Genomic DNA, 16,340 nt, shown 5'->3' on the forward strand with positions numbered 1-16,340 from the left:
GTTAACCACCCTGCACCTCTACAGTCCCTTTCTGCACTACAGTAAGGTGCTGGAGAGCCTCAGCACTCTGTACAGGCCTTGCACCTATCTGGCACAGATGCTTGTGTCTTGACTCTGCTGTGGAGCTGCTCTGTGAGCTTCCAGGGACCCTTTCCTTGCCCTCCTCAGATTTTTGCGTTGCTCACCTGCCTCCACCAGATACAGAACTGATTTGCAAGGACGTACACAAGCCACAGGATGGGTTCTACTATTTTATTCTCCTATCCTTGGGATTGCCCCAACCTAGGTGCAGGAACTTGCACTTGGCCTCATTAAACTTCATGAATGTGGCAATCAGAGCTTGTAGTCAAGGTTCTAATACCAATAGATAAAAATAAAATAACCCTAAGCAATCACTACTTATATGCTCAGATATCACAACAGTGAGGAACAAAGACAAGTCTGTAAGAATATCAATCCAGGGTTTTTCATCTTCAGAGTTCCCCAAGTGCCTTGATATGAACGGTTTTATCTTCAGGATTAGTAGCACGTGGTTTTGATTCAGATCAATGCTTCTTGTACTTTATACTGATTTTTAATTAGTCCATGCTTCATGGGGAAGCACAGCAGCCTCCCTGTGAAAACAGTTGCCACATTTCCCTGTCATTGTCATTCAGGTTTATGTTTGCATATAAACAGCCACTGTCCAGGATGAAGCCTGGAGTGAGTTTAGTAAAAGTTGCCTTGCTGTTGACTGTCTGGGTCTTGAATGGTAAATTTCTCAGACACCAAAAGAGCTGTACCAGAGACTTCAAGACCCCCTAACAAAAACCACAGGGAAAGAAAAACAAAAGAAACAAACAAACCCCCCAAAACAAAGCACACAGGTAAACTGCTTTTCTTTCAAATTCGATGTGAAGCCTCAGGATATCCCTTAGTTCAGACATGAAATGCCAGGGAATGTGAAGTCTTTTAATGGGTAGCATTCATTATCACACCAGTTCATTAATTCCTCAATTTCTGGGAGCTCCCACCCCTTATAAAAAGGTCTTCAAATGCTCCCTTGCTCCCATTCAACAGCCCTTTCCCCAGAAGCTAAAACACTCCTGGGCCTCCCTAACCACCAAAACCAGCTCTGCCCTGCCCGAGAAATCAAAACCACAAGAGCTGTTGGTCTGACAGAGAACTTGCTTGAAACCAAACCAGGTTTTGCAGCTAGGAATTAATGTTTTGGAACACAGTATTATTGGATTGATTTTAAATAGATGTTTCCCTTCTCATTGGTAATAAAGTGCATGCTGCTAAGGAAGCCAGAGAAAATTATATAAACCCAGCCTGTCTATTGCTTTGAAAATGTCTTCAAATATTTCCCTCCCACAGTCACTGCTAGAATGTGAGTAGCAAATGACAAGAGAAGAGAGCAGATTAATATCTGTTTATGCAGGAAAATGAAATGTATGAATAGTTATTTTGAGGACAAATGTATTTTGACAGGTATCTAATTTCATGTTGATAAAATGCACTTTCTTGCTTTCTGGAGATGAAGGCTGGTTTGTTGGTTTTTTTGTTTTTTTTTGTTGTTGTTGTTTGTAATCTTCATGGGTAAAAAGAAAAAAAAATTAAAAATTAAGTGTCAAACATCACAATTTAATTTAGAAATTTTTGTCATCACAAATGTTTTTCAAACAAAAAACATATCGAATTCCCAGGCCCTGTTTATTCAGCCCAAACCCAAAATTAACAGGGAGTTATGATAAGGCACAAACATATAGGGAAGAACCCAACTGTAATCTGGTAATGAACAAAAGCCCACAAATCTCTTCACAGCTTTGCATTCAAAACCAGAGAGAGAAAAAACAACCTTCAGCAAGAGCAGAAAGAGCAGCTTCTGACCTCACTAACAGCGAATAGAAGAGTGGAGCAAACGTGCTGCAGTCTTCTCCCCTGTGCGAATGGGAGATAGAAGGAAGGCAAAATTCTTCTGTTGTTCAACGCACTGCTGGTGGGCACTTAGATAAGTTGCTAATAGGTCTCAAGTAGAGCCCTAGATGTGGCAGACCCTTAGTCACTTGGCAACATTCATCAGATTAGGCTGCAAGCAGTGTCTCTGGCTGCTGCTATCCTCCCCAGCTAAGTCTGGAGCACTGGTGAATAAGAGATTATTTCCTGCCACTGTCCCTGAGCATTCAGACACTTAGGAATGTTACAGTTAGTGCCAAACACCAAAGGGAAAAATCCCTTCTTCTTTACTACCTTGTTCTCTGTAAGATTTAAGCTAGTAACTGTTCACCGAGTGCTGCAAATTTCTTACTCCTCCAGTATCAATAACTATCTCCATCTAAGCAGCACAAACGTCTCAGGCTGAATTTCTATCTCTGTTTAATACATCTCTTTACTGTGGTCATTTCACTGACAAAGCATGGGAATTCAATAGCTTTTTGAAAGCAGGACAAGGTAGCATGGATAAATTTACTGCCAGAGAATTACTGGCGTAAGGAAGTTTAATTTACTGAGTAAGGCTGTGGGCTACTGGTCTGGAGCTCTGAGGAAGAATGATCACTTGGGAAACAGTTTTCCCTCAAAAGGAAAGAAGACTAAGACAGAATTTGTTTGCGGGCAGGTAAGCAGAACCAGCAGGAGCAGCAATCCTCTGACTCGGTCCTGCCACATAACCTCACATCTGTCCTAAGCTGGCTTGTGACATAAAAAGAGTTGGATATTTTGCTGAAGGCCATCCTTCACAACTTTGGGGCACTGTGGGCAGAGGATAATGCCTTCGATCGTAGAATCATAGAATAGTTAGGGCTGCTTAGTGGGAACTGCATGAATGTCCACAACAGCAACACAACTCACTGGCTTCTTCCTGCTCAGGAGCTGAGAAGCTTCATTCCCACAGCTGCCAGGACCATGGATTTCACTGAACAGAAAAAGCAACAAAAGGCAAGTAATATGCTGCTAGCTCAGCCCTTTCGGGTGACAAAGTGAAGGATGCCATAGGAAGACAATACCTGGGTGATGCTGCAGAGCAGTGCATTTGGGGCACACGCCTTACTTCCCCCCCTGTCCCCAGAAGCCCCTAGAGAGTGACGGCTTCTCAGCTGGTGCTGCCCTCTAATGCTTGGTGATGAACTGAGGTTCCTACTAACAGGTTTTATGGATTAGAAGGTATTTAAAGAACTATGAGTGCAGATCATTGAGAAAGACAAAGGGGAGTGTTTCCCAGATGCTGTCTAAATTCACTCTAGCTTTCACACAAGAAAATCAAAGCGTGTATTTCCGAGGCTCACCTCTACCCAGCATCTTGCACCCAAGCTCGTGTTTACCGTGACTCCCCCTTGCACCTCAGCAGCTTTTGCTTACCTCACAGCCCCACACTGTGCTTGCCTGTTTAGTTCTTAAGCATCTACAAGCTACCCCAGCCTCAGAGCAGTTTTCCTGCTTGGGGTTTCTCAAGGAGACAGATGCTAACAGGGCTCAGCCCCTTACAGCTGCAACAGCTCCTGCTTCAAACCGGACCCTGCACATTTCAAGCAGGTGACAACCAAGTGGATGGGGAGAACTTTGCCCAGGGAGAGAGGGAAGATAGCTCCAGCAGGTGAGAGCATGGGATGGCTGCTGCATGATAATGGCGTTGCTTAGCAACCTCTGCACCTGCAGTTCATGTAATTAGGATGTTTCTGAGCCTCTGACTTCACTGTGGGCAGCAGGGTGTGACCACACAGTAGTCCTGCACAGGCACCAGCTCTACCCCATCAGCTTCAGGCTCCACAGTCAGAGGGGAAACAGCACAGGGACCAGTACAGAACTGCACTGCCCAAATCTGAGCTCACACAGGAGCAAGTACCAAGTCCCTACAGCTACTAGACAGCAGCCAAGGCTGTTCATCACTGTCTCTCCTTCAGCTCCACATCTGGAGAACTGCTCCACGCTTTTTCTTTTCCCTGGAGGGCAATTACTGCTCTCACCTACAGAGCTAACTTCCCACAATGACTTTCAAGCAAAGCAGAATAAAATCTATGAGCTACAATAAACCTAGCCAGCAAATCTGGGTTGTTAAACAAGCCCTATCAACCACTGCTCCTAGCTTTCACAGGTTTTGGGGTGTCCGTAGCGGCTAACAGCTAACGGATGCACGTCCTTACTTCAGCATGCTATCAGCACATCTTCACTACTGACAGAAACATGCTCGCTTCACCCACATACCCATGAAACACTCCAGATGGATATTCAGTCACTCCTACTCTGCAGGAATGATCCAGATTACTCTTCCCTTCTGGGTTTAATGCTTAATCCCAAACATTTATCATGTTCTACCGCAAGCCTCCTACTTCTGTGCATGATCATTCTTCCTGAAAGCTGCTTTTTCTTGAAAATCTCTTTAATTATCTCTTCTGCAGTAGCATCTCCAGCTGGTACCTTCTGCTATGTTATCCTGTGGATTGTGCATTCCTCAAGCAAAAACATTAGGCCTCTGGAGCAAGAACTCTCCCCTTCTTGGTGCAGTGATAAAGGATAATTATGACATCCTCTAAAACACAAAGTGCCTCGAGCTACATTCTGGCAGGTACCGCTTTCAAAAAGATGCAAAAGAAACTTCTGTATTCTGAGTATGTAAGGGATTTTTCATGTGAAGAGCTGACTTAGCAACCCACCTTCCACCCCAGCCAAGTTTACAGACTGGAGAAAAGGAAAGACCTGCTGGGACAGCCACCACCCCTGGCTCCACACTTTGTGCTGGTTCAGTAAGACCTCATTTTAACCTCATTCCAATTTCTGATTTTCCACTATTTTCCTTGCTTTTTTTTTTTTTTGGAGTTTGCCTTTAGGGCCACTTCCCCAGGAGAAGCAATAAGAATCTGATACTGATAAAGGTATTTATTTCTGACAGTTTCAATTGCTCTGACACTGCAGGATCAGCTACAATCTCAGGCAAGGACATGCTTCTCTTTTCCTTTACAAAGAATAGAAACATGGAACAGAATTGCCTTTTTGCCTACAGGACAACATAGCTCCATATAGCTACTGCCTGTTTGGGTTTCCAGCAGTTTTATTACTGCTCTGTCCAGGGACCCTTAATGCAGAGACTTCTGGTATGAAAAGCAGGGAAACCTCACCCTTCTGTGAAGCAGTAACTGCAGAATATAACCAATCTCAGGAACACAAGCAGCAAAAGTGAGCTCACAGGATACTGGGATAGATTTGGGCTACAGAGCCCATTCTTGACCTACTGTGGAGAAGCACCCAGCATTTCTATTGCATTTTCTTTCCAGCCCATATCAGAAGAAAAGGTCTGTACAAGGTGCTTCTCTGGGAGTTGCTATGGTTACAGCAGGATGTTGCATAGCAACATGCTAAATTGAATATCACCAGGGCACTTTTCCTTTCTAAATTCCTTCCCCTTGTGTATTCATCCAAGTGAGTTAGATTTATCTCCAGCCCCAGCATAAACACACAACAGGGAACATCTACGTATTGATTCTGTAGGAAGACTATCTCCGAGTAGCATGACAGAAGGAGGTACTGCTCCAGACACCAGGAAAAGCACCAGCGCTGCCTGGCTGCCTCTGCTTAGGTACAGCCCGTGAGGCTGAGTGGGAGAATCTGGCATAGCCATGAGTGATTTCGTGGGTATGGCCATGCTTACGCAAATACAGACTGGAGATCCTGCGTGAAATGCCAGGCTGTAACAGAGCCAGGTCTCAGCTCAAGAAAAACCTCACATTTACACCTCCAAGCAAATATTTAGGTGTCAGTTTTTGCTGCACTTCAATGCAAGGCTCAGGGGCTTTCTCAGCTTCAGCAGCAGGGGCCATGAGCACCCTGTGCAGAGCCAAGGAGGGAGTGATAATAGCCCTAGCACAAAAAGGCATCTAATACCGCCAAAGCAGCTTACTTCAAACCTGGAAATTTTTTCCATATGCCTTTTAGGTTGCAGAGCTTTTCAAAATTCATTTCTGGCAAAGAAAACATCCGCTCTCTTTCTGGTCCAGGAGGTAACCAGCAAGTGTGGCTGTCATTCAGGAATGCAATCCAGACTTCACTGTGCCAGGGGAGAAATTTCTTTTCTCACTAAGGCTTGTGCCCACTGTTGCTTGCTCTGACATCTGTACACATTCACACAGCCAGCGACACATGTTCAAGCCCCCGCCCCTGTGTACACATCACCCAGTCCCACGTATTCTCACTGCTTCATATATCCTCAAACACTCCCAGTACATCTGTCAGTGTAACAGTATGCATCATTGCACTCCTGCAATTGCATGCACAAGCACGTGTGTGTTCCTGCCTGCATTTATTCATCTTGCGTACACACCTCCTGTAGCCTTTCACTGCAAGGCTGCTCTCAACCACAAACCCCTGCCATTCCCAGGATGACGTAAACTCTTTGGAAGCATGCTACAGAGATATATCCCAGCTCTGTCACTTATTATCTTAGTTGAGAAAGTACCGTGGGAGGGATTTTTATTCCATTCTGTTATTTCAGCTTCTATGAGGGGCTGTCTAACCAGATAGAACTCAAGAATAATGATGAGCCTAGCATTTATAGAGATTATTTCCTTTCCCATCCAAGAGTTCACCTCTGTTGACCTCCAGCCCTCTACCCTCAGCCAGCGTTATGCTCCAGTTTCCCTGTACTGTCTGTTTACTGTATTGACTCCTTCCATCTGCCTTACTTCTCTGAAAAAAATAAATAAACCAAAATAAATTTATTTCTTCTGTAAAAAATTCTTCTGAAGCCTGATATAGAAAATCAGTTGTTTTTTTCATGTGCTGCTGGTGTGAGAGGGCCATGTAGAGGCTGTAGTCCCATGCCCTTGTCTTTTACATGTTTCATGTCCAGACAGAAACCAAACCCTTCCCCAAGAAGGCACATGGTGGCTGCTGCAGGTATACTGGTTGTGCATGGTGCTTAAGGACTGTCAGCACAAATCTACCTGACCTTACAAGGCCCTTGAATAAGTCAGGTATGAGGGGTGATGGGGGAACCCACAACAAACAAAACCCCACAAAGTCATTCAGGAAAGAAAAGTCCTCTTGCAGATTTACCTTCAGCTGTGGAGCAGAAGCTTTTTTCCTCTTTTTCTACCAAATATAGAGTTAAAGCACAAAACCACTTAGCTAGAAGTTCCTAAAGGAGCTTGTGAAATTTGGATAGTTCATGCTCCTCTCTGTATCTCCAAAGGAATTACATATATTAAGACTTGAGATCCTGGGGCTTTCAACACAGTGGGCCAAGACTCCCGAGCTCTGCTAACACCAGAAAGACCCTGGGTTCAGCTGACCAAAAGTGACAAAAAACAGTTTTGAAAGAGTGAAAGCATCAAAAAGAAATGAGACAAAATAGGCTGGAGCAGGAGGGCTGAGGGATCCCACCGAGACGGGTGAAAGTTAGATGTTAGTCTTTCATAAGCATTCATGGAATTAGAAGTGAAAGATTTGGGTCTTGTGTGAGGTCACATCTTTCACCCTGAAACAGGACACCCAGACTTCACAGCCAAATGTAGTATAACACATTGAGAACCAAGAAAGGGTCAAGGCTTTTCAGCAATGGTGGATGTTCACACAGACACCTTTCTCCATCCACTACTGCAAACCCAGGCAGGCTGCTCAGAAGCCCACATACTACACTGACAGCTGCTATCAACAGTTTCTCTGTGTCCAGAATTATTCAAATACCCAGACAAGCTGCGATATTTCTCAATATTACTCCACTGCTGTGCCTACAGTGTCTCAGAGATCAGAATCTTTGTACAAGATACTGTACAAACACAGAGCCAAACAACAATCCCTGTGGAAGAGATAAGCAGAGTAAGGGCATCCTGGGTGACACTGTAGCAATTACAAACAGCAGAATAAACTGACACTACAAGCCTATGTATGTATATCACCAGCATTTCTGCAACAGGGAACATGCAATTTGGAAAATCCAGACTGATTTTCTTTGCAAAGCCCAAGGGGATCCATGGCAGCACTGACACAATTACTACGGTATGAGCTGTGCTAATGCAGCAGGCATGGCTGCACTGGACTCAACATTTATTGCTTCTGGTGTTATTTTTAATATATATTCACTATGCTTGCCTTTGTTGTGTGACAACTCCTGACACATCTGGTTTCTGTTGCACTGACCTAGCAGACAGGAAAGGAATTGCATCTCACTGTAGGCTGGCTGGTGAAACAGCCTAATGAATAGTTACCAGGCTTTGACCCAGTTAGGTGGTGAGCCAGGACCAGTAGCAGCATCTGCTCCCAGTCTGTTTCAGTGCACTGTCACTAGCATGTTTGAATGCTTCCCATAGAGAAAAGGAATTTGTCGGGAGAGTTTAATAACACAGGGCTGCATCAATGTGAGCTAAATCTGTGCAGTGCACTTCCCATGTCTGCAGCTGCCACTCAAAGTGTTCCACCATCAGAGGACTGGAGATCATTTTGTCACCATCTGGGAGCTGTTGTAAGGCCAGCTACTTACTAGCCCCTAGGACTGTAGGAGTCAAATAGCTTTTTTTTTGTGTCCCTGATGGCTGGCACAAGATTAGGCTGTTTGCCATGAGATGAGCAGAGAAGGGAAGCCATCGCCTCCTGTGCCATACCACCCTCTTGCCTTGCTTCCTACTTCGACTTTGCCATTGCTGAAACTGGATGAAGAGTCCAGGAAATCCCACTATACTAGCTTAGAAGGTGTGACCACTGAGACTAGAAGCCAGTATATGCCTAATCACTGGAGGTGAGAAGTTTGCAAGAGCCTCTATTTTGTTATCACAAATCCATTTGAGCAAGGAATGGGCTATGTGACTCCCAGGTCCCCATCCCAAGCCCAGAGCTCATTCCAGAGAGCAGGCCACCTGGTACCTCAAGTATATCCCACTGCATTTTGGCACAGAAGCTGAGAACAGGCATGTCAGAGAAGGGCACCTGTTCTTACCCCAAGATAGGATGCAGTCCCATTACAAGTGATCACAAAATCTCTCAGACTAATCCATTTCTGCCAGGAGTAGACAGGGTCCTCCTCGGGGATAACTAGGACATATACCCAGACAAAGCAGGCTCATCTGCATCATCTCCAAAAGTTGATCTCAACTCTGCTCCTGATGAGGCACAGGCACAGGCCTAAACCAGAAAAACAAGGCTCAGAAGTCCACAAAGAAAGCCTTGCTACAGCAGTGAGCCCTCAGCTGTGTTGTGTCTCCTCTTCTGGCAGTGGCGATGTTATCTGGTTTTGATTGATGCTGTTCATTTTAAAGCAGTGAAAGGACATAGGGACCGACCAAGGGCAGAATGAAAATACCTGAACTTTAGCGAGTTCTTATCTTGCTTGGAGGTTCAGTTAAACAACAGCAAAACCCAGTGGTAACAATTCTGATATGTTCAAAACAATATGAAGCTGACCCTCCCCTTAGCAGGTGAGTTTTTGATACCCTAAATTCTCTTCTTAGTGAAGGAATTCAGTTGCTTCTGGCAGCCCTGGGGCTCTGTGAAAGGATAACTCAAAGCACCAGCCTCTTAGCTATGCCAGTGGCACCTCCATTGCTGGAGAAATAGAACCATCCTGAACCTCAAGCCACAATTTAGCACCTGAGACAAGAGTGTTTGCATTGTGCTTTCTCTGACAGATTGCTTTCCACATTTTAAAAACCCCAAAAAAGGACAAATTGTCACAATCCAACAAACAGGTGGCAAGGGAACAGCTTGCATTAAATACTTATTTGTAAGAAAGTAAATCTCCTGGGATTAGGGCTATCCTTACCAATAAAAGAAATTTATCTGTAATTTTCCATCTTACATGGAGTGAGCTGCATTAAGACAAAACTATAGCTATTGTTTAGAGCTTCCAGTCCCCCATCTTCATATTAAATCCCAGCCTATAGAAATCAGTAGTGCCTATCTCTCATGATGACACGGATTAGTTGAGATTTTGAGCAAACACAAAGATCTGATTATATTAGAGCCCTTGGATGTGCTTAGATTCAGTGGGCTATCACAAAGCTCCAGCCAAGCAGAGCCACTTGAGCAAAGCAAACAAACTACCATGCAATTCAGTTATAGTAGATTGCACAAACAGCAGCAAAGGGCAAGCAAAAGAAGAGCAAAACCTAAGATGCCTTTTTCTGAGGGCTGTGGTAAAACTCCAGTGTGATTAGCCCAGCATAATCATTGCTTAAGTCACAATTAGTGGGACTTTGGGGAAATGCTCAGAGAGTTCATTTTTAAGGGGCTGCCTTGGATGCTTACAAGGGAGCAGATCTCTAGCTCAACGGGTAAGATACTGCCAGTAGCAGACTAAGCCTTCCCTAGGGAAGTGGTGAAAATGAGTCAGTTTGGAAGATGTCACATCACCTTCCTCAAAACAAAGGGCTAGGGAAGAAGGGAGAGGGAGGAGAAAGCAAGAATCATCCTATCCGCTAACCTCCCCCCAAGTGAGTCCTCTCCAGAGACAACCACTTTTCCTCCAGTGCTGGCTACCTTCTCTTTTGATAAGATCTATGGTCCAAACCAAAGGGGATCTCTTTGCACCAGGTATGCCAAGCACATTCCCTCCCTGAGCCCCACATAGTGGTGTGGGCATTCCAAATGAGAATGTAAAGGCAGAGGCATCCAGAAGTTTATTTCCTTGAGCTGAGCAGCTCTCTACATAGATCTCTAATAATAAGCTTGTGTGCTTCAGTATTTTTCTCCAAAAAGGGCTAATTTGGGAAAAGTAAATATGTCAACTTAGTTGCTAAACATGTTAAACATCCATTGTCTTTTTAAGTTCAGGTTCCACAACTGAAGATAAAACACGATGCATAATCCCCAGAGCCGAGGGGGATTTGTGAGACTACAGAATGCCTCATTAAACTCAAAGCTCCTGGGCCAATGATTGCAAGTCCATTTTGCTATAATGAATTGTTTGTTATAGAACACGTCATACAGCAGATGTCTCATCAGTCACTGCGCCAGAGACTACAGCACTCCGAGAGGCTCAAAAATCGTTCCTGGATTATGGTACAAAATTGTGAGATGAGAGATATGCGAGTGCTCAGTCTCAACAAGATCAATGTTTCTGTTCTGTTCCATGTTAACAGACAACGCTTATCCAGAAAGAAATCATCCCAGCCTTATGTATTACAGTATAAACACTTCAGACAAAAGCTTGGCTAAGTTAGACCTCTGAGAGCCAGCCCCGGGGCTCAGAAAGAGAAGAGAGGTGCTTGTCTGCAGCAAACGGAGTGTCTGCTGGAGACCATGCCCCTAATTACAAGCTGTCACAGAATGCTGTGTAACATTGCCAAAAACATTTTAGTTCTTACAGCTCTCTACTTTATCACATTAATAGGATATTGTGCAAGTATTTAGTTGGTCAGTTTTCACTGGTGATTACTGGTGGTGAACAGCAAAGCAATGAAGTATATCCAGTGACACATTCCACTATCAGGCAACATTACGACTCGAGAAAACCAGGTTGTTCTAAGTATCTAAAGACAGGTCTTTGGCAGAATCACTGACAGCACTGTAGATTACTTATTTTTGCCTTTTTGCTACTACCAGTTTCTGCTATAGACACTTGCCTGCATCCTCTTCTTCCAGAGTACTTGAATGAGAGCTCAGTACCTTTGCTATTCTTCTGCCACCTGTTAGAAAAGATCTCACTTCTTCAACTCTTCCAGGCAGATGGAACAAAGTCTGACTCAAATATCTGGCACAAGTCATAATAATACCCCAGGAAATTTTATCATAAAACAGAGGGACCAAGGTGCAAAATGGTACTGAAAATGTTTTGTAAGAGAAATTTGGCAAAAGCAAAATCCTATCCTGCTATCCCAAACCTGGATAGATTAGCCTTTAAAGGGTTCTTGTCAGAAGGAGGTTAACCAAGGCATTTGCAATTATACAATATCTGCTTGCTTTTTAATTATAAATGGTTGATCTACAGCCCAAACATTCTCTGGAAAACGTTTCTAATGTAATGAGACAATAAATGTTTCAAGATGTTAGTGTAAAATTCATGAGGTTTTTTGAGGCAAAAATAAAATATTCTGAATGGCTTTTAAATAAATTTGAAAATATTTTGCTTTCTATAGCAAGAAAAGAGCTCCTGGCATGGAAGCTGCAGTGAAGCCTCACTCTGTGTGATGGAGGCCATTTTAAACAGGATCATAGAAACCCAGATAAGCCAGAACTGAAAACATTCATATTCTAACTCATCTCTCTGCTGAAGCGAAGGAAACACAAACCATTGGACCCAATTAGATTTGTATGCCTTGTTCCCATCTGTAAAAACGCTGCTTAAAAAACCAACTGCAGTTAGTGCTGTTTCCCTTGCAGCTGAAGGGGAACCTCCAGCTATTCCAAACTCCTGCTGAGCACATGAGCACGCACAGTGTGTGCATAGCTGGGCTCCTGAGCTCAGCTGTGTATCAGCAGATTTGGAGTGGCTGCCACTCTGCTTCAGGTAAGACTTTCAGAGACACAATAATTGCAAGACTTAGGACTTTGTACCTCTTGCAACAAATGTCATGGGAAAATGCATGTGCACACTAGCCACTGGAAAAATTCACACTCAGCTGCAAAGAGTTCATCAAAAGCCACTGAAGCAACTGCTCCTTGATTTGTTGTCCTATGTTTTCATTTAGCTTTCCCAACAATGGCAGCACTGAATATCAAAGTCACTGGCCCGTGAAGAAACACCAAATAGTAAGGAAGAGAAGCAGAATATATTGCCCCAGCTAGTGGAGCTACTGAACTGAGAAACCCATGCTGTGGAAGGTAAATGAGGGACAGTGTAAGCGATTGTATGGTCTTATCACTACTGTCTCTGTGCAGCTCCATCCTTGCATTTTCGTATCCCACCTAAAATACCACTTCAAAAGCATTCCTGCTTTTAGCCACAGTTGCTGTTCATACAGAAACCACAGCAGGAACTCGCACAGCACCCCTTAACCTCTAAGCGGGCAGGGGCTGCGCCTCTGCCCTGCGGCCAGGAAATAGATGCAGATAAAGGCACTGCTTGATCAAGGATTGCCATCTGCTGGCACTGAGGGGAAAGCCCATTGCTCTGCCACCGCCCTCTGCTTGAGCCGGAGGAGACACCCTGCTCTGGAAGCAGAGCTGTGGCCGAGGAGAGATCAAAGGGTCACCAGATGGTTTGAGTTAGAAGTGACCGTCACAGATCGTCTAGTCTAGCTTCCAAAGATGAAGGCCTCATCAAAGCATTGGGATGGCAGTGACCTCCATCACTAGGCACCCAAGCCCATGGCCAACCTCCTGTTATATCGCGGCACCTGGCTTGTTACTACTATTTTATTACTCATTGCTAGTCCTTTGGCAGGACAGTTGGTGCAGGCAGTCGTTAATAGTGCACACTCCGAAGAAGAAAGATCAAAGGACTGACCAAGTACAGCTGTAATTGAAGTGGAAACAGAGAAGATGGCAAGTCAGGGAGGAAATGGGCATTCCAAAGCCTTTCAGCTACAGTCCAGGTTTAGGTTTTTAACCATTTCTTTGATGTAGCCTGCCTAAGAAGTAAAAATGCTGTAGCTGTTCATCCCTTTCCCCCAGGCCAGGTAGGATGCTTTCTCTTCAGCTGAAGAGCATGCTACTCCTTGCCTTCCAGAAGCTCTATCCCCAGCTTGCACATAGCAGCTCATCACAGAGCTAGGTCCATCTCCATCTTACAAAAGGGGAAACTGAGGTCCCAAGTGAGGCATTGCTCAGCTGGCCAGTCAGGGTGGACCTTGGGGTTGGTCCCCTCTTCTATCAGAACACCAGAACCCCTCATACCCTACTGCTCTGAGCTCCTCACCCTGCAAACTATTAGCCAGGGAACAGCCTGTGCTGTCTCCAGTCCCAGAGCTGTTTGTGAACCGTCAGGCCCAAGGAAACACTGAATGTGCATGTTCACCCTGGTGAGCAAGTTGCCATGGTGATCCCTTGGCAATGCAGCATCAGTACAGAGGGGCAGTGAAAATGACTTTAATTAATTTAAGGCATTAAGAACAATTAGCATTTATTAGATGAAGTTTATTGAAAGAAGCAGAAAGCAAACAAATCAGATTCTTAGCCCATGAAATAATGAAATCTGTTCTTTCTAATGCAGATAATGCTCAGCGGAGAAAATAGTCCAAAGGAAGGATAAACTGCATTCCCAACCATATACAAGCAGCAAATCTCATTCCTCAGCATAACAATTTATCAGCTGTTCATCTGAAAAGAAAACTATGGCCTGTTAATCTATTTCATATAGAACAAGCTTTTCTGAAGATTAAGAGGTTGAGAGGAGTAAGTCAGTTGCAGATAAAATATCTTTGTTCATGGCCATAAGCAAAGATCACTGTGGTCAGGATTGATAAAGCGTTACCAAAGAGCAGGAAATCCATCTATCCTTCTATCAGTCATCCGTAACTATTAAAGGCAATGGTCTCAATGTGCCCTCCAGCATAGGAAGTCCTTAAGACACTTAACAGTCTGACAGCAGTGCTACACATACTCTGTGCTTTTGCACCAATCTCTAAATATGTGCTACCGCTACTGCCCAAAACAGGGTGTCAGACCCGGCACAATAACTCTAAGCATTGCCTATCCATCCTCCTGTCTTTATGCAGGGTTTAACAGCATCATTTCTTTGCAGAAGTTGTGACAATGATGTGTGTGTCATGCTCACTTTTAGTGGGTCACCTCAAAGAGATTAACAGCCTCCTCATGCTCCCAGCACTTGGAATGGCTCCTGCTTAAACACGCTATTGATCTCTGCAAAGAAGAAGGTCCAGCAATGATCCCTCCTCTGCAGAGATCATTACATGACCATCAAATCTAACACAGTTATTCAAACAAAAACCAGAGCTGGAATGGCTTATCTTCATTGGACTACATAAATGCGACAGCTATAAAATGCACAGCCCCTGATGAGCAGAGGGATAGACATTTTGCAGGAAAGAGCTGCACCTCACACTGCAGTATAAGGATATGTTCAGCTGAATAGCAGCTCTTCATTGGATCACTTTCTAGTAGCCACGTTTTTGCAGCAGTTTAGAAAGCAAAGGGCCTTGAACATACAGAGCACAGCAAACCACCTCTGCAACACTTATTTGTCCTGCTTTATTCCCCACATCCCCTTTTTGGAGCCTCCCTAGGCTTCACAAAGGTCACTGATGAACATGGGGATATTTCCCCGCTAATGCTACAAAAAAAAGCAGAATTCCAAGTGTCCATTCCCATCGTGGGATGGCATAAGCTGGAATTTAATTAGGTCACTCCCTGGATACATTAAACACAGATGTCCAGGTTCAGGAGATTACAGATTTATTGGGCATTGATTAAACGAAAAATCAGATAAGAGCTAGGAGAGTCACAGATGACTGCTGCAGCCATTTGCCAGTTCTCCCTGAGGGCATGTGATGCAAGCTATAATTAATATTACACAGCCCTGACAAGCAAGATAAAAGTTCTGGCCAGGCCAGGATGTAATTTAGCATCTATTTGTTCTCCAGCATAATTTATTAACTTGAACAAACACAGTGCAGGCAGATTTGTAGCTAACATGTTATGATTTCCCTGTAAAGCGTGTCAGGAGCACACCACACATGCTGTCATTCTCTCTCCCCAGACATGGCAGAAAGCTTCTCTGCAAACAAACAGAGCCTCCAGCTGAAAATCCAGATCCAAAGAGAACTTCACAAATAGTACTGCCAACTGCCCTTCTGTGGGCAGGGAACACCGTCTCATTGCCATCCCAATAATCCCTGGGAAGTTACACCAGCACCAAGTGCATTCCTGCAGCAGCAAACCTAGGCCATGCAGCTAAAATGAAAGCTTTAGCAAACCCCTGCATTCACGCTCTTGGACTAGTGCCTGCTTTTAACACTGTTAATGACAGGAAATTCTGGCTCAAATTAAATCAATGGCAAAAGTCCCATTGGCTGTAGTGAGCTAGAATTTCAGCCTGGTTCCCATAACCTTGTGCTGCAGCATATATAGCTCTGTCCAAAACCAGTTCTGTTGATCTCAGTACAGCCTTTGTGAAGCACTATCTATAATGAGTATGGGCTTCAGAGACTGGCCTTTCAGGGAGCTGGTATAAATAACTAGAAATACCTAGGCATAGCTGTGCAGGAAGAAGGCAGCAATTGCCAGCAAGCTTTCAGGTTCCAGCATTCAGTTTTCCTGCACATGTGAGACAGATACTACTTTTCCTGTGATACTTGATCAGCCTGTAAAACTACAGAGGCATGAACTAGGTTGGGTCCTGCACCGACTGTCAAGTGCTTTTAAAAAAAATGAGAAGTTAGTAAAGCACATCCCTTGGGATTCACAGTTGCATGCTTCCATTTAGACAATATTTTCTCCTGAAGGAAGACAGGTGCACCTTTACCAAGCAGGACGGAGTT

This window comes from Pezoporus wallicus, unplaced genomic scaffold (genome assembly GCF_028554395.1).
Source record: "Pezoporus wallicus isolate ANWC-B61680 ecotype Strahan unplaced genomic scaffold, APGP_CSIRO_Pwel_v1 scaffold_8769, whole genome shotgun sequence".
In the NCBI taxonomy this organism is placed as follows: Eukaryota; Metazoa; Chordata; class Aves; order Psittaciformes; family Psittacidae; genus Pezoporus; species Pezoporus wallicus.